Here is a 19,297-nt window from a genome sequence, read left to right as displayed (position 1 = left end):
CCCCGGGTCCGGCCACCTCAACGCCCTCCAGCTTGAGTACTTGGGAAGAGGACGGTACCCCCGCAGGGAGAGCCCCAGCCCCAACCCAGGGCGCCCAACCCGCAGTCCCGACCCTAAAACCCCTCTTTTTGTCTGAACTCAGTGATCTGCGACCGCGCCAACTGCGGCTAGGGGAAGCTTGGGTACAGCAGCGGCCACCGAGCGATCGCCGGCGCTAGGGTTCCCAGCCTCCGGGGCTCCAGGACTTGGGCTGCAGGCGTCCCCCACCCCTCCCAAACAGGACCCCTCCTTCCCTGTCCCTGGCTCTCCGCACCTGAACTTCGGGGGAGCCCGCGCCGCCAAACTTTCCGCCGACTTGCAGCGAACTCCGGCCCTGGCCGCGCACCGGGCCCCGGGGGAGGAGAGGGAGGTAGGCGGGGAAGGGGAGGGGGCCGGCCTCCGGGGGGGTCGGGGGAGGGCCGTGGCTCGACACCTACCGGCTCTCAGAGTCGTCCAAGCCGCCACCGCCGCTGCCGCCGCGAGGACGAGGGGGAGGGGCGGGGCGGGGAGCAGCGCTCCGCTCTGGGCACCGCCGCCGCGGTGCGCTCCTCTCCAGCCCCGCCGTCCGCCGTGCCCGGGTCCGGAGCCGGAGTCACGCCGCCTAGGCTGGCCCGAGGCGGGGAGGGGGGGGAGCTTGCAGCACCTGCCCCTCCTCCCCCTCCCCGCGGCCCAAATTAAAAAACAACAAAAAGCAACTAATCACCCCCAAGCAGAGCGCGCCGCGGCGGGCGGAGGGCGAAGCGTGAGGCGCCCGGACTCAGCAGGCGGCGCGCATGGCTGGACGCGGGCTGGCCTGGGCTGGGACGCGGGGCCCGGCTTCGGGGGCAAGGTTCGGCTGCTCTTCTCGCTGGGCTCGGGCGCCTGCTCTCGCTGCCGCCGTCGCCTCTGCTGCCGCCAGTGCCGCCGCCTCTACATCCCCGCTCAGGCTCCGCCGCCTCTGCCGCCGCCGCCGCCGCCGCCGCGCGCCCGCCCGGGCAGGAGCTCTGAACGCTGCCCGGGGGCTGCCGGCAAAACCCGGACCGGACTCACTGCTCCTCCCCCCGCACACACACCCCACCCCCGCTACCTCGGCTCCCCTCCCTCCTCCCTCTGCCTCCCTCCCAGCGCAGCACCGGCCACTTAGACGCCGCAGGCTCTGAGGCCCGAGCCGCAGCCGCGGCGCCTCCAGCTCCCCGCGCTCTGACGACATTGGCCCAGGCTCAGCTCCCCATCACGCCTCGTCTTCACCTCTTTCCCCACAACTTTACAAAAATAAGAGGACCTCCCCGTTTTATGAGGGGTGCATAGGCTTGGACACCCACCATACTTTAAAATCTGCCGTCCCTCCGCCCCCTCTTCGGGGCCGTGCCCCTCAGATCAGATGCCTGTAGGTCCGGTATCTCCTAGCAGAGGTCTCTTGGAGCTAGACGCGGTTCAAGGACCCCACCTTTCCAGAGCGATTTCTTGGACTGGGTGGGCTCTGGTTCCCAGGGAGAAAAAGGGCAGAGATTCCTGTTCCCATTTCACAGATGAAGAAACTGATCCAAGAAAACACATTTTTGCGTCCTATGCCGCCAGGGGCAGTCTGCAGCCCCGAGTCCTGGGGCTAAGGCACTCACATTTGTGTGTGGTGCCCTGGAACCCTGGCCTGCAAACTCCAAGGATGAAATAGTGCCTATCTTAAAACAGCACGCAACAGACACTGGTTGAAAGAGATTATAAAAGCCCACTGGGTACAGATTTTAGTCCGGCATATCCATGCCGGGCTGATGATATGGCAGAAGTCCTTTTTTCGCCATCTCAGGGATCCAGAGTAAAACCCCGGCTGCTGTAATTCCAAACTGCAGATAATCCCAAAGTGAAAAATTTCTGCAATTCTGTGGAATTCGTGGAGGTGGGAGTGGGGGTGGGTTTGTGTTTCTTTTTTGAGGTAGAGAAAACACAGCCCCCAGACTCCAGACCCTGGGGGGATAGGGAGCAGAGCAGTTGGGGGAAGTCTGCCTTGAGTTAAACAGTGGCAACCCTAGATCAATTGGGGCCCAGATAACAGGGAGTTAACTCTGGTGACCCGGTGCCTCCAGCCACAGGCCTCCCAGCCTGGCCTCTGTGAGAGAAGTCGTGGGAGAAGCGAAACCAGCTCCCACCTCGCTACTTCCTCTCCTCCTCTGTGCAGCCTGCCTGTCTCCTAGGAGGCAGTGGAGGGCCTTGAGGCCAGTTGTTGAAGGGAGCAGACAACTGCCCACCCTCCAAGTCTAAATTTGGCCCTGGGACCTTGACTTACTTAGCCAGGAGGTCCCGGAGTGAGAGAGGTGTCAAAGGGCAGAGTTCACCTGGAATGTGTTTGTTGCCTCTCTACCCCTACTGGCCTCCTGGGCCATAAGGAGTGGTCCCTCCCCAAACATTGTGGACACTTCCTTCCACAAATTCCAAGTGTACTCTTAACTTTATTCAAGGAATGGTTCCCTAGGGGAGATGTTTAGCCTTTCTTCTCCTCTCCAGCAACCTTCCTAAAAGTCAACCCAAGCAAACATACCGTGTGAGCAAAAGCAAGGTACTTGCTCTAGGAACACAGTTTTAAGATAAGTGAACACCTCTTATCACCCCTAAACTACTTAAAGACACATTCTAGGTCCCACTCTGATGTCAGGTACCATGCTGGCACTGACCATACAAAGAAAAAGGAGGGAGGGTCCCACATGTAGATACAGCCAGGATCTCCAAACACTTAGCCCACCTCCATCTACCTTTTCTGGGGAAGCTGAGGCACAGAATGTGAGGAAGCACCTGTTCCCCAAGAGTTAGCAGCAGGCCTCAGGGGATTAGGATCCAAGAAATGAAGCTCAATCCTGCAGAGCTCCTGAAGCTAAGGGTCAGTGCAGAATCAGGTCTGCACACCTAAAAGAAGCTTCATGCTAGCATTCATGCGGGAGGGTGGATAGTGGCTTCCACCTTAGGGAATTACTAGTATCCACTTTTTTACTGGAGGCTTCTGCCCCCAATTCAGAAGAGCTGCAGGCTGCAATAGAGATGAGCCAGGTGATTCCAAAGGTGACTTTCTCGGAGTAGGGGTTTTGGTGCACACCTGGCCAGGTTTAGAGGATGGATCTAGGAGTCTTCCCCTGCTCCTGGAAATTAAGAACTGGAGGGAGATCCAGACCCTCCCCTATCCAACCCAGGTAGGAACCAGAGGGGAGAAGGGCAGAATTGTTGACATGGAAAATACAACATGAACAGGAAATGTCATGTGCAAACCATCCACACAGAACTCTCCACCATCACAAATGAGACAAGTAGGGGACACCCAGGAAGGATCCAGTGTCAGTCTGGCCTTGGGGGAGATCATCCCCATTCTAGTCCCCTTCCATGGGATGTGAAGCAGCCCTGACTCACCATTTCTGTCCTTTCTCCCTGCCTCCAAAGAGGAATATTTAAGTTTCACATTGTTATTCAATCAGTTTAGATTCAGGAAGCAAATTCCTTAAGTGTCCAGCACCTTTGGAGGAGAGAGGGGCCTGTCCTCTAGGAAGGAGTATGTTTAGCACAATACCCTCTCTGGGCAGGGCATTGTGCTAAACAGCTGACGTGCATTATCTCATTTAAGCCTTACCTCAGCCCCAGCAGTAGTATCATCCCCATTTTCCAGATGAGGAAACAAGTGAGACTGGAACCAAAGTGAGGTTTCTCACATACAGATCTGCCCTGCGGTTCATTTGCTTTATAGCCTGCAGTGATTCCTCAGAGCCCAAGCCCCTTCCCCGGCTGGACCTGGCTTTGCTAACCAGCCCTATGCCTCCCTGAAATCCCTGGGCCCTGCTGACCAATAACACCCAACACTAGTGGTTCCCTCAGAAACCCCAAAACTCTTCCTTCAAGTTTCAATGGCTTTACATGTTCCCTCTGCCCAGGAGGGAGCATAATCAAGTTCATCTCATGAACTCCTCACTTAAGACCAACAGCATGTGTCACCTCCACTGGGAACCTCTGATTCCCAGACTGTTTGGCCCATAGCTACAGGGCCACCAGTAGCCTTTGTGCAAATTAGAAAACAGTACTCCCTGTGGGCAGATATACGCACCCCTTTGGTAGCAGATTATGGACTGTCTTTCAGTCTTCCTTTGTCAGGGGCTTTTGCAGTGCATGCACTGAACTGTACTCTGTGGCCAGGCTTTGGGGCCCCTCATCTGTTCCCTCCTATGGCCGCAGTGACCACACTGCACAAAAATAGCTTTTATTTGCTTAGTTGTCTCCCCACCCCCTCATTACCACCACCCATGATAATTCTTTGAGGCTAAGGGAAAATCTACCTGCCCTGGGTCTGGAGCCTGGGCACTAAGTAGGTACTACTAATAACAATTGTAGCCAACATCTTCTGAGAACTTTCTATATGTCAGGCATCACATTAATTGCTCTACATGTATATGCTTACTTAATCATCAGGCTCAGACACCTGCTCAAGGTTACCGAGTAGCAAAACCAGGATTTAAATCCATGCCTTGTCTGAGGGATCTGCCTTTTCCACGACTGCCATTTATCAGCTAATGTCGGTCATTGATTAAACATTCAATGACTGGGAAATGGCTGCATGGAGAGAAGTATAGGAGTTACGGTGTCCAATAAAGATAGCCAATCCAGAGCCTGGCCTAATGGCTACCCCTCTTGGGCCCCAGTCTCACCCCCCACCCCCATAATGTATCACAGAGGATGGAAGCAGGGTCATCTGGAGCCCTGACTCAGGACAGTAAGTCTTCAGTGGAGTCACACTGGACTGTATTACTTCAACCAAAATCCCAGGGCAGGCCTGGGAGTGCAAACATGGGTGGGGAAAAGTCACAGGCTTGGGCCTTTGGGGGTCTCAGCCTTCACATAAGTGCCATTAGTCCTTAAATCTTCCTACTCCAGCCCCCACGATCTTTGAAGGGACAACAGAGCTGTGAAACTAGAGGGGAAAATCAGAAAAGTCAGGTCTCTTAGGAGGCCAAGGCTCATCCGTGCCTGAGAAGTTAGTTTGGTGGTCCAAGCCTGGCCCTGAGCTATGTGAACAGGGGGGAAGGGAGGAGAGCTGAGGGGGACTCCAGTTCCAGAACAAAATGACTGGGTGAGGCTGGGAGGTAGCAGAGACCAAGCCAACCTTCACACTTCGTATTTCCCCTAGGCCAGGCACAGCTACATACATGCCACAGACAACCAGACATAGCCCCAATCTCTGCCAGGCACAGGGAATTCAGCCTGTTTGTGGAGTGGGGGCAGTTTGGGGTGGGGGGTGGGGAACGCGGGAGGTGCCTTGTCCCTGACAGTAACTCTTGACTTTTCTATGCACCATCATGGTTCAACTGTCTCTCTTATAGGAATGGACAGCGTGTTCCCAGAGGCCAAAGCGGTGGTTCGAGGGCCCACCCCCTCCCTGTCAGGAAGAGGGAGGAGCCTAGAGGTAAATTAATGGGGCCTGGGGGAGGGCACGGTGTCCCAAACCTGGAGGCCCCAGACCAGGCCCAAAGGGAGGGGTGCCTCGGGCATCCAGAAGCCAGCCAGGCCTGAAAGTGTCCTACCCGAGACCTGTAGGCTAGGGTGGGGTGGTATGGGGAAGGCTTGCTGAAGTGAAGGGGTGAGTCTCAGCCTCCCCTTACAGGCCAGGCCCAAAAGGCAGGGAAGGGTGGTAAATGCCCCTCACACGGGGACTTTTGAAAACAGATCAGAGGACTCCACTCACCAGCCCCTGCTTTGCCTTCCCCTTCAGATTCCTGAGAATGGGGTGCTCAGACAGCGCCTGGGGGTGGGCCCGGAATGAACTGCTCTTTGAACTGGCGGGACTGGTTCTGTGTCTAGCCGCCTGGGAAGTCACGGGTTGCCTGCCAGGCCTGGGAGGGAGGCCTCAGGAAGGGGCCCCTCGTAAATCGTTAACTCCCACAGCTGCCACCTCCACTGCCACCACTGCCTGTCCCTTTGGGCCCCACCCCCAGCTGTGGCTCTGGCTCTCACAGAGCCCACCCCAGGCCAGAAGTCAGAGGTTAGAGGTAAAAGCCAGAGGTCCCAGCACCTGAGCAAGACCCTCCTCCAACTATGGGGGAAGAGGGGCAGGGAGGGTGCCTATGGGGAAGGCACTTCTAAGTTCAGAGCTTCTCACCCTAGTTTGCCCTCTAGCTTTCCTGCTGCAGCCCTAACCTTTGCCTCTTAGGGCAGCCCCTGGGCAAGTCCCAACCCCATCAGACCTTTATTTTCCTCAAGGAGATCATTATGCCAGGCCCACCCACTCTACCTCAAGGAGTGTCACCAGGACTACATAATGAATGGATTGAGCAAAAGAACTAGGTACAGGTCAGAATTGGGATAGGACCCTTAGCATTGTTCCAACCCTGCTTCCTGGCGCTGGGATCCTCCAAGGGAAATAATAAAGGCTGCCTTTCTAGAGGCATTGTGCTATGTAAACCCTTTACCCGCTTAGTCATCTGTTTAGCAATCACATTCCCATTTTGCAGATAAGGAAACTGAGGCTCTGAGAGGAGAGATGACTTACCCAAGCTGTGTCAGCTGTATAGGATCAAGGCCAGGACTTTAACCAATTTAGTGCTCTCAAGCTGAATCCTTAAGGGTTCTCTGTCTCCTCAAATTGCTAAACTACAGGTGAGGAGACACCCTAAAGGCAAAATGGGCTGCTAATCCGCTCCAGTAGGGTTTGTGTGCTGGGGTGGGGGAGGGTCTGATATGGGGCAGGTAGGGGAGTATAGTGGGCAGGAGCCTGGCAATGTCCCCCACCACTCTCTGTGAGCCTCTCCTTTGGGCCATCTTCCCTCCCTTAGGTCACATACCCCCAGGTGCTACCACAGGGGAGGCCTGGCTGCTGCTCCCCAGACCCCCAGTAAGAATTCTCCTGCCCCAGACAAGTTAATGAGGGAGGATTGATGGTGGTGCTACCACCCTTTTCGCTAGGGAGGCATCTCAGAAGTGAAGAGATGAAGACAAAAAATAAATAAAATTCAACTTTTAATCAAGATTGCAGATTCAGAAAAGATTCATAAGTGAAATGATTCCCTGAGGAAATATAAAAAGTTACTTACGGCATGGCTAAATTGGGCATGCTTCAATCAGGGGCTGAGAAATCATTAAGATATACAAGACAATTTTTTAGATATATGTGAGCTCTGTCAGGAGGGCTGGTCACTGCTCCAGTTAGACCTGGCCCTGAGCTGGCGCTTGGCCTCTAGTGTCACCTCCTCCCACTCAGACCCATGGCTTATTTGCCAGGCCCCAGGAGCCACTGCCCCCAGGAGCCCAGAGACTCTAGTAAGGGAGAGTGGAGTAGAAGGGATTAGGGTTAAGCAGAACTTTTTAGTGTTTCAAGGAGCTTTTCCCCTTTCCAGTAGCATAATGGGATGTAGCAGGGCAAGAACTACATACTTGCCCTGTAAAACTAAAGAGGGGACCCCTTTCCCTAATTCTTGGGTCAGCCTGAGGAAGTGGGTGCCCTATTTGGACACAGAAGGACCAGAATGCCCTTTCAAAATTTTATCTCAGGGTTTTGCCCTTGGGGAAGAGGGCAAGTCATTCCTTTGGTTCCTCTCTCCAGGGAAAACTGGGGGAAGTGAACCCCCTCCCCCGTGGGGGGGGTGAGGGGGCAGGTTTCAAGGATGATCACTAGCTCTTAATAGAACATTGTCCCTCCCCATTGTAGCCACCTTCATTTCTCTGGTCGCAGGCATATTATCTGAGGTCTAACCCTCCTGTTCTGTAGCCCGCAGGGGTCTTTCTGCTCCTTGCTTTCCCCATGCCTAGGGCTTTCAGAGGCCAGGGCATTAGTGAAACATGGAGGATCCTGGCTGGATACTGATCACCCTCCCAATTCTGTGCAATCTTGGAGGCCAGGACTCCTGGGACCTGGGACAGGGTCAAGGTCTCCATGCTTGGTTAAGGCCTGGTCCCCAGTTGGTGTTAAATGTTTAGTGAAGTGGAGGGAGAAAATCAGGAGGGGCTGGGCAATCTGTCCCCTGAGAGTGGGTGTGGAGAAGGGAGATGGGCCAGAGCCTGGTGAGGGGACTGTAATGGTAAGTGCCTAGACCCCTTTCCTTAGGCCCATCTGCCTGGATAGACCTCGCTTCCATCAAATCATCAAGGAAAGCAAGAAACTCGAGCCGGATGGTGGTGGCCACGCTGCCTTGTGGGTGACCCGAACCCGATCCTGGCCAGGCCGAGGCACTATTTTAAACCCCAGCCCCAAACTGCCACCTCAGCCAGCCTGGCCCATCTCTGGTTACAAAGCCACTGCCCACCTCCCAGCCACTTCCTCCTCTCCACCCTGGGAGCCCCCTAGACCGGGGCTGGGTTCAATGTGTCTTGGGGCAACCCTGCTCTCTGTGGGCCTTAGTCTGTCAATTGGCATCAATGCCTCTCTCCATTCCTTCAGTCTTGCTCTCTACCCACAGAGGGACCCATTGGCCTGTATTCTGACTGAATCTCCCCATGGATAAGGGTTCTCTTCCACTAGAGTTAAGGGTTCACTCTGGCCACAGAAACTGAAATGTTGGGCTCTGACTCTGCGGGGGGCCAGAGCATGCAGGCCAGGATAGGGTAGATGCTATAGAAGGAAGGAAGTAGGTTAGACATAAGTAGGGACTTCCCAGCAGTGAGACTCTACACTAGAGAACTTTCCTTCACGTCAATGCCTACTTGCCAGTTTGGGCAGGAAAAGGAAGGCGATGACTCCAGAGGGAGTCTGGCTCAAGGACTTATGGGATAGGGGACTCAGGGACCATGCAGCCAGCCCACTGTGCCTTTCTCTCTCCCCCACCCCCACTCCCTTCTTGGAGGGGACAGATTGGCACTCAGGTGGCCCAGCTGTCAGCTGGCTGAGCCTGCTGGACCTGTGTCTATAATCCTTCTACTTTAGGCAGTAGCCCCCACTGGTTCTGAGGCCTGTCAGCCCCACCCCTACCCAGCAGACATTGCCAGGGCACCAAGGGAAGAGAGGAGGCTGATCATCCATGCTGGTTCCCCTCACCTCAAGCTGGCTGGACAGAAGGGCATCCAGGCAGGCTGAGTACCCCCATGACTGCACCCGCTCCCTCACCCCCATGCTGTGTAGTCCAGCAGTGAGTTGTTGGCACCAAACCTGGTGCAGCTGAGCAGTGACACCAACAGCCCTGCCATCACAGGCAAGCATAGTTCCCTCCAACCTGCAGTTGGGGCCATGGAGGCTGAGGGGAAAGGGTGTCTCTCGCCCTCCTGAGCCTGAGACCTAGGAACGGGGCTGTTTTGGAAACTTCCCCCTCTGCTGCAGAGGATCGTTGGCATTCCCAAGGTTCCTGGCTGCCCCTCCCAACCTAGAGGGCTGGTCTTCATGTTAGACCAATGGTTCCCAACTATAATTGATTGTGCCTCACAAGGGATATTGAGGCATGTGTGGAGGTGTTTTTTGTTTGTCACAACTGCTGCTACTAGCATCCAATGGGTAGAGACCAAGGATGTTGCTAAATATTCTATAATGCACAAGACAAAGAATTAAATGGCCCAAATTGTCAATAGTGCCGAGGTTGAAAAACCTTGGGAAGAGCTTCCCTGATTAATCTGGGAGACTAGTAGGAGGCAAGGCGTATTTTACACATATACACGGGGCTAGGCTCATCATCTCCCACCCCACAATCAGAGAGGGTCCTTCTGCCATTCTGGCTTCAAAGGCCCCTGTGGACTGCGGAATGTGGTGTGCAACCTGCCTGTTCAACTACCCACCCACCGACCTCTGGGTTTGTTAGAAGTGTGCCCACAATGTGTGTGTGGGAGAGCTGTCAAAACTCTTTACCTGCCCATGGAGAGGGACTCGGACATATCCCACCCACTAGGCAAGCTCTACAGAGCCCTCTCCCCAAGAGGATTGTGAGCCTATGGAAAAAAATAAGGGTTGCCCTGCCCCTCCCATTCCCAGAGGGCTGGCCCAACCTGTGGCTGGTTGGAAGTTCTGGCCTCCTCATTTCCCTATCACCTTCCATTTCTATTTAGGAGGCAGTCATGGTGGCTCAGCTCCTGTCTCTGGTTTCCTAGGGAGCTCCGCTGAAGCAGCCCAGCTTCCGTGGATCCATCTGTCAGGGAGGCTGTTCCGCTCCATCGATTGCTGTTCCCAGGGGGCTGTGCTGCTTGAGGGACCCTATGTATAGGCCAGATAGGAGGGAACCACACCGATAAGAGGGAGTGGTTGGGGACAGCTAGGCAACAGGCAGAGCTGAGGGGGGCTGACACTTCAATGAGAAGGAACAAAGCTAGACAGGCATGAGAAATGCAGAAGGCCAGGGGCAGCAAGGCAAGAGGCTGGCTAGAATGACCTCTGAAGCCAGCTGGTACCCTAAGGACCCAGTTTTACCTTTGGACACACCAGATTCTCACTTGCAAAGACAATAATAACTGACATTTATTGAGCAGGAACAGAGTATCCAGCATGGGATTGGGGGTTTTGCACATCTCTGCTTTCATTTGAGGCTCACACCTATCCAAAGCAGATGCTATTATTCTCCTTTGACAGGGAAGGAAGCTCAGAGAGGTTGCAACACTTGTCAGCAGCCACACAGAGGAGCTGGAGATAGATTTGGAGGCAGGTCAGCCTGGCCCATGGCTGTGCCCCAGCCCCAGACAGCCAACCAGGCCTGGAGGGGGAGGAAACTTGTCTAGCCAGGCAAGAGGCCCTGCCTACCCTCCCCATGGAGCCACCTCCTCCCCTGGGCACTGTGACATCTGCCCTGCTTCCTGGCCCCAGACAGCTGCTCAGAGCCACGTCAGCACTTCCACGGGGAGCCTGGAAACTGACTCTGGCCCCTGGGCAATGGGGGACCAGGGAAGGCTCAAAGAGAGGGTGACCCACTCAGCCAAGCAGGCAAAGGGTCTTATGACCTTGGACAACGCTTCTCTGAGCCTCAGTTTCTCCTGTGTGTGTGGGTGGAAACAGCTTTGGGAAGGGGCTCAAAAAGGATACAGTATAGCATACTGGGTGGACAGAGAGCAAACATTCCCACACAGCCAGAGTGGTGGGATGAACTGGTTGTGTGACAGTGTGACCAACTTATGGTTGTGTGGGGCTGCCCTTGGGCAGCCTGTGACCCCTACTGTCCACTGGGGCCAGGTGTTCATGAGGGTGAGGAGGAGGGTGGGGAGCAGTCTGTGCCCGCCCAGGCCTGCACTCTGGCTGGCTGAGGCCAGAGATAACTGGAGCCTCCAGGAAAATCATTAGCATCTGTTTGGGCCACAGCAAAGTTGGCAGGCCTGAGCCTCAACCCGCAAGAAAAGGCCCGCATCGCCCCCACCCAGGCGCATCGCCTCCACCCAGGCGGGCACTTGGACTAGCACCGCCCCGCCCAAACTGGTGTAGCGACAACAGACACCCACCCAGAGAAGGGGAGGGGCCTGGGTGCAGGCCAGGCAGACAAGGGTCGGTATGCTGTCCGGGTGGTGTGGACCGGATGGACACTCCAGTCCAAGCTCTGGGCAATCCATGCCTGCTCTTGGCGGCGCCCACACTGGCAGCAGCCCAGGGAGTGTGTGGAAATGACACCGCCAGGGCGGCGGAGATCCCCCCTCCTGACATTGGCTGGAAAGTGGAGCAGCTCGTCAGGGACAATCAATGGCGATCGATTGCTGCACGGCTCTGGCGGACAGTGAGGGGGAGGGGCGGCGGGGGCTGAGGTCAAACAACACATAGACCCAAAAAGGGGAACAGCAGCATAGAGGGGTCACACAGACACACAATCTGTATAGGGAAACACCAATTTGGGGCACTGCCACCACAAAGGAGGCACACTCACCACAAGGAGTTACACCACACCACAACAGTCTGACACAACTGGGGTCAAACAAATGGTTCATGTGGATACATAAAATAGGGTCACATACACACAACTATACAGTTGGTCACACTATCACACAACCAGTTCACTTCACCACAACAGGGCCTCATACCACAATGGATGACCCTATACCAGACACCTACATCACCAGGACACAAAATGAGTCATACATTCCACTAGCTGGTCTCAACCACACAACAGAAGGGAGATATACTTTGGCTGCACAACAAAGTCACACAACAAAACAAAAAAGTTACACAGCCAAATTATACATCATCACCACAATTTAAAAACAAAACATTGTCAAGTGGGTATCACACTATGCAACAATACAATGGTGCCCCATATTGGCAAAACAAGATCATGAGCCCAAGTATACAACAGAGCCACACAGCACAAATTGTACCCCCGCAACTAAGACACAGAAGCAGCTGTCTCATAGCCCCTAACACAGTGGTGGGCAAACTGCGGCTCGCGAGCCACATGCGGCTCTTTGGCCCCTTGAGTGTGGCTCTTTCACAAAATACCGACTTCTGCGCATGGGCCACGAAGTTTCAATCGCACTGTACGTGCGCACCCGCACGTGGTATTTTGTGGAAGAGCCACACTCAAGAGGTCAAAGAGCCGCATGTGGCTCATGAGCCGCAGTTTACCGACCACTGCCCTAACACAAATATAGGGTGTCCCCAAAAATGTATACATACACTTTGTTGTTTCTTAAATATATTTTTATTTATTTCCGAGAGGAAGGAAGAGGGAGAGAGAGATAGAAACATCAATGATGAGAATCATTGGTTGGCTGCCTCCTGCACGCCCCCCACTGGGGATCGAGCTTGCAACCCAGGCATGTGCCCTTGTCCGGAATCGAACCCGGGATCCTTCAGTCCACAGGCCGATGCTCTATCCACTGCGCCAAACCAACTAAGGCTATACATACACTTTGAATATTATAAAGGCAGTGTTTATTAAAATACATTTCATTTTCAAAATTGAGCTATCAGTTAAAATCTGTATACATTTTTGGGGGACACCCTGTATAACATGGCACAATAAACAAATACTGTGGCACAGGCAAACCAGCATTAACTCACAGGGCACCTGGTAAGTGCTCAAAACACAGAGAGTCTTGGGATCTACCATTATTATATATATCATAATAATCTATAATTACACACACCTTTAAAACCTAACTCAAGTGTCACAAACACAACTCACTGGTTGTGTGACAGTGTGACCAACTGCATGGTTGTGTGGGGCTGCCCTGCTGCACTCATCCACATAGTGGCCACACATTATCACTTCACCTAGTAAAGTCAGAACAGTCACACACTCTCTGGGACTTTGATGGGGAAACCACCCCCAATCTCTTACCAGGTACATAGCTACTGACCCTATTTCCTGCCACTCTCACAAAGTCATAGAACACAAAGCACCTCCCACCCAACAGTGATCCAGTTACATAGGGTCCCAGAACCTCCCACATAAACTTACTAAGGACCATCCCTAACCAGTCACTCTCTGTAACCTATTATTTCCCCATGCATAAACTGAGGCATCAGTTCAAGAGCCCTCAGAAAAAAACACACTCCCTGAAACAGGAGTAGCTCCTGATCTCAGCCATCCCCCCTCCCCCCCCCCAGCCCCAATTCTCAGTGGTGCATGTGCATGGGAGCAGAGCCAGATGATCATTCCTTCAACACACCCTTATAGGCCACTCCTGTGGTTCCAGTGTAGGGCCACTTCCTCCAGTTAAGGCCTGGGTCCTCCCCAAGGGCTTCCAGGAATCCCTTGCAGCCAGGGAGCTCCCTCTTAAGGTTTCATCTGGAAAAACTTCCAAGATTCCCAAGTTTTGCCTGGTTGTGACCTTAGCTAATTCCTTAAAGTCTATGTACCTGGATCCCAAATCCTGCCTGCTGATCCAAGACACACACACACACACACACACACACACACACACACACACACACACACACACACTTTAACCAGGGAGAGTTGTAGGTCCACTAGGTGGCCTGTGACCTAGGATGGGATGTAAGGATCCTGGGCTGTAGGCAATGCTACAAATCATCCATGGCTTATCCTTACTCTCATCCTTCAGGTAGGTCTGGGAAACAAATGGGGGAAGTCTGGCCTCCCTTCATATTACCCCCTAACCTGGAGGGGGTAATATGGCTGGAGGCAACTCTTCCTACCACCAGCTCAGGCTTTTATTTACTGAAAGAGAAAGCTGGATTCCCCTTTGTCCCCCAAGAGAAGCAGATGGACAGACAGACCCTGGGCAAGGTCACAGTCACACAGGATGGTTAGGCTTATCCATTCAAATGCCTACCCATTCTGCTCATGGGTACTTACAAGCCTTGCCAAGTGGGTCCCAAAGGGGCCTGGACAGCCTGCTTAGGGTCCTTGGGTGTCCCAGGAGCTGGTCCTGCTCCAAGAGAAGCAAATCTCTGGCTTGTACAGGAACCCAGGAAAGATGCCCCACTGTCCATGCCTACCTCCCTTAACCTATAAGCATCCACAGCCACAACCCTTTAATTTGATAAGACATTTTCCACCAAGCATTGCCTATGGATGGAAGGAGGGATATCTTCTAGATGAGAAAACCAAATAAAGGAGAAATAAATTAGTTGCTTAAGAATATACAACTGAAGTCATGGGCCTGTAATTCAAAACCAGACTCTTTGAGGAGATTCCTGCTCCTCAAAGGCTACACAGCTTAGGCTCACACCCATATGCATAAACACTAAGGAATGTTCATGCTCACAATTCTCACACTCTTACAAGTTCCTGTACACACGAGCAGCCCCCCCTGCATGCGTGCGAACACACACACACACACACACACACACACACACACAGGCCTACACTCTCCCACGCCTGAGGCCTGTCAGCCACATTCTCCACGGCTCCCTCCCTCCAACAGGGACAGGGGCAGGCAGTCCACATTCCCAGGTTTCCGCCCTGACCCTGACCCCCACCCCCCTCCCTACGCAGAGCACACATTCCTGCTGCAGCCAGATAACCAGCCCCAAGGGGAGGCCAGGGGGAGAGCAAGGCATTCTGGGGGCCAGGCTGTTGGCCCTACTCTGGGCTGCCTAAAAACGGCTCTACTGCCTGGGTATGCATGGTAGGAGCTAGCTTTCCCTGCAGGGATCCCCCACTTCTCTAGACAGGCTAGACCCAAGGCTTTCTTCCTTATTCCAGAGACTTTCTTAGGTCCAGAATTTCTGCTCCAGAAAGTCTTTCAACCCACCTTTTGGATATAAAACCTCTTATAAAGTTAGGGGCTAGAGCAGGCTCTGGGAGCCTCCAGGACTCCTCTCTCCCTCCCCTCTTAAGAATCTTTCAGCAGGTGAAAGCCTGGGTTCCAGGCACCAACAGCCCCAAGGCAGCTTTCCCCATCTGGGGGTAGTGGGGGTTAATTCTCACAGCTCTGTTTGGGATACAGCCACTTGGCGAACTCAGCAGATCTGGAGCTATTTGCATACCCAGATGGCCAAGTCTGGAATTTCAAAGAATTCCCCAAGAAGAGGCAGCTGGCTTATGGGTAGTGGCTCTGGAGGCTCACAGCTGTTGGGCTGGAAGACTGGGGAGCCCGGGGCCCCAAAACATAAGATAGATTGAAAAGGACAAGAACATTTCCTAGGTTTTATCACCAGCCCCCAGTTCTGTTACTCCAGTCCCTAGGCCACCCTCTCTCAGGGTATGAAAAGCCATGTTCTGGTTGCCCAGAATAAGTGGGCAGGCAAATGAGATTGGGCTAAGTTGGTTGGGGTCACAGGGACTGCCTTCCTCTGGCAAAAGGCAACAGTGAGCACCAGGCAGAGAGTGGCCAGACCTGTGAGTCCCCCTGTTCACATAAAGCAATGGACAAACCTTTGCCCTCATGCAACCTGCAGCCAAGTGGGCAAAGGTCCTGGTCTGGACCCTACTAACCTGTCCACACACAAGGATATGGCTGCTATACCAATGAGGAGGGGCGAGGAAGGCTGGCAGTTTGACACTTCTTCTGGCAGGCTTTAAGGCTAGAATACTAACCTGTTTCCTGGCTAAGCCTATGATGGAGCCTTCCTGAGGTAGGCACTGACCCATCCAGTCCTAGGTAAACTTGTGAACAAAGTCAAGCCCAAACAGGCCTTCACATCCCAACAAAAAGCCCCTCTCAGCTTCTATCCAAGCAGATTTACTGACCACCCACCTCATGGTTGTTACAGCTGTGTGTCAACACTGCCCTCTGCTGGCCACTCAAGCACTAGCATCCACTCTAAGCAAATGTACTTCAAATACATCCTCTCCATCAGTGGGCATAGAAACTCCAAACCATCTGTAACTACAGTCAGTGGGTGTGGGGCAGAATAAGCAAGAATAAACCCAGGGACACGGTGTCAGAAGAAACATCACTAAGCCCCTCTCCCCAAAATTTATACCTGAAACTTCAAAAGAAAGTATCCTTTCTATCCAGCTTGGAGGTTGATCTTACCCTCTAGGAAACAGTACCTACTCCATAATCTCCCCTCACCCCTTCTCTTATGCCCTCTCTTTTTCTCAGAGGAGGGATGATGACCTGGAGCCATCCTTCCAAAAAGGATGAAAAAGCTTTAGTTCCCTGGTTCTTTCTGTCACATTGAAGTCCTGGGTGTCTTCTGAAACAAGTTCAGCTCCCCTCAGATCAGTACAACACCCTGCAAGCACTCACACTTTTCAAAGATGGCAGCGATGCTGACTGGAGGTAGGGGCAACTGCTGAGAAAGACCTAACCAGTATTGCCTCTAATTAGCTGGGGGAAGTTCAGATGCCCTTTCTAACAGATAGGCAGCCTAGCTTTTGCTAACTATCACCCAAGATGGTGCTGGGTCAGGTTGTATTTGTGACCTGGGTCTAGAAAACCTCCAAGGGAGCCCCAAGCTTTGGAGCTTCCAAAGCTATCCTAATTTCTTATGGAAAACGTCAAAGCTGAGAAAGCTGGCGATTTGGGGAGTGGTTGGTCTTGAGGTCAGCAAAACTAAATCCTCCCTACTCATACTTGTTCTCTAGGGGTCCTACAATTTAGGGCAAGAGTGAACCTTTTAATAAACAGCCAAGATTTTTCAGTACTACGGAAGAAACAATAGGAGAACAAGTGACTCAGGGCAAGGAGAGATCGGTTCCTGGAAAAATGGTAGCTACCACCATTCATATCCTTCAAAGTCTGAAAAAGAATGCACAGCACATTTACCAAGGCTGCCACGGCTCTTCCCTGGACAGCAGTTACCAGAGACCTGGCCAGGCACTTAGTGGCTTCTTCTCGGCATTTCCAAATGTAGTCAACCATTTGCTTTCAGAGTACACTGTAGGGCAATCATGAGCCCTAGCCCTGGAAAAGGCATTCTACCAATAACTTATACAGGAGGTTAAAAACAAAAACCTCACTCAATTCAAAACTATTAAGTTGCTGTCTTGATGCTGAGATATTCATAGCTCTACATCTGCTAAGAGGCAGGTTATACTTTGCATTCAATGAGGTGCAGCTCCCCAAATAATTCAAAGATGAAAAGTGACCACTTAGAAAAATGTTGCCTCTGCCTCAACTAGTCCAGGAACAGTCAGAGAAAGGGCGAAGCTGGTTGTTGACTGTTGTTATACATTCAGCCACTGAGACCCAAGGCCTTAAGGCTTTAGTAGTCCCAACTTTTGAACTTTCCCACTTATATTAACTAAAATATGGCAACAATGGGGGAATGAATATTATAAATATTAACCCTGGCAAAGTGATCCCATGGCCAGTTTTCATATTTCTAAGCCCATCCCAGGAATTGGCCTGGAAACAGTCAGAGGGCCTGAATATTAACCACTTACACCTGCCAGGGCTTAGGATGATTAGAGAAAGATTTTGAAGAAAGGCTTTTGTCGGGTAGCAAACTTAGAGCCACTTTTCATCTAAGTGCATACACAACATAAGGAAAAATTAAATAGGGAACAGGCTCCAGGAATGTCCCCAAGGTCTATTTTCTCTTCTTAGATGTGTATGAATGAATATTTGACAGTCTACTACCTTCACAGTTATTTTCGTATTAAAAACCTGCTTTCTCTTATATAATATCACACCCACCAAAATAACCCATCATCACTTGAAATAAAGAGTACTCACAAATGAAATCAAGAGGTAATGGGTCCTTAACACTGGTGACTATTTTCTGCAGGGGCAATAAAGATGCTTATTTCTGAGTAGTAAGAAAATATATGTTCATAATTCAGAAGACCCAGGAACTGAAGAAAGTTCTATTAAAATCTCGCCACCAGGTGTTAAGGCAGGGGTCCTCAAACTACGGCCCCCGGGCCACATGCAAATACAAATATTGTATATTGTTTTGTTTTGTTTTTTTTTACTTCAAAATAAGATATGTGCAGTGTGCATAGGAATTTGTTCATAGTTTGTTTTTAAACTATAGTCTGGCCCTCCAACGGTCTGAGGGACAGTGAACTGGCCCCCTGTTTAAAAAGCTTGAGGACCCCTGTATTAAGGGGTACCTTAGAGCAGACTGAAACAAAACCCACAGTTTCACCTTAATTGCAAACAAGGAACAGTTTACAACTGTCATGTAGAAATAATTCATCTCTCTTGACAATCTACCTAGGGCTCAAAATAATTTAAGGCAAAGAATGACTCAAAAGTGTAATACTGGAGCAGTAGGAAGTACAATGATTGCCTCTATTGCTAGATCAGGGCAGAGAACATGAATCCCTCTCTCTGACCACCACCATATCCTTCTCTCTATAGCCCCTGTCACTCCCTACCTCAACAGCCTTTCTTCCAAGTCTTTGTACTACCCAAAGTATAGAAACCAGCAGGACAACGCTAACTTTGACCACTGGCCAATAACAGAGCATGTAAGTATCTGAAATCATGTAGTTTCACTAAAAGAAACTACTCCAATTATAACTTGACCCAGCACTCTATGTAATTAAGAAGCAAAGCAAAGCAAAACCATACAATTGACATTCCCTTATAACCACTGCCTCACTAATCAGGGTTACTGCAAACAAGCTTTCACATGTGATAAAGCTGAGACACTCCTGTAAAAAGCAATGTGAGGACCAGCCTGAGTGACACTTTTTTTGTTTGTTTGGTGAGTGGGGAAGGTGGCCTCCCTGACTGAGCCTTCATTCTGACCAAGGCATATATATATATATATATATATATATATATATATATATATATATATGGACTGGACCAAATAAGCTCCATACGCAAATGAGCAAAACCAAACTGCATTCAAGGGTCTAATGTTTATGACTATGTAAACCCTTTCATTAGAAACTTGCACACCAGGATAACATCTTACTTAGCACTTAAAAAAATACGGACACTTTTGTAAAATTATTTACATTTCGACCTAATAAATAGTAATGAACTGGCAGCTCTCTAAGATAACAAAGAACCAGCTTTCAGGATGTGTGCAATTGACCCATAGTCAACAATATAG

At 51.7% G+C, this 19,297-nt stretch overlaps 1 protein-coding gene across 3 annotated transcripts in view; it reads right to left on the bottom strand.

Moving 5' to 3' along the window:
- Positions 1 to 1,042, bottom strand: part of CXXC5 (CXXC finger protein 5) — a 33,669-nt gene extending 32,627 nt beyond the window's left edge. The window contains exon 1 of one of the 3 annotated variants that reach the window (XM_059698569.1): positions 477 to 1,042. The gene's annotated coding sequence lies outside the window, so the exon portion shown is untranslated. The other 2 variants (XM_059698573.1, XM_059698570.1) reach the window with 2 other exon arrangements.
- Positions 1,043 to 19,297: the final 18,255 nt, after the last annotated feature.

This window comes from Myotis daubentonii, chromosome 5, assembly GCF_963259705.1.
Source record: "Myotis daubentonii chromosome 5, mMyoDau2.1, whole genome shotgun sequence".
Taxonomy (NCBI): domain Eukaryota; kingdom Metazoa; phylum Chordata; class Mammalia; order Chiroptera; family Vespertilionidae; genus Myotis; species Myotis daubentonii.
Note: the sequence above shows the minus strand (reverse complement) of the source record. Positions and strands in the feature narration are given on the sequence as shown.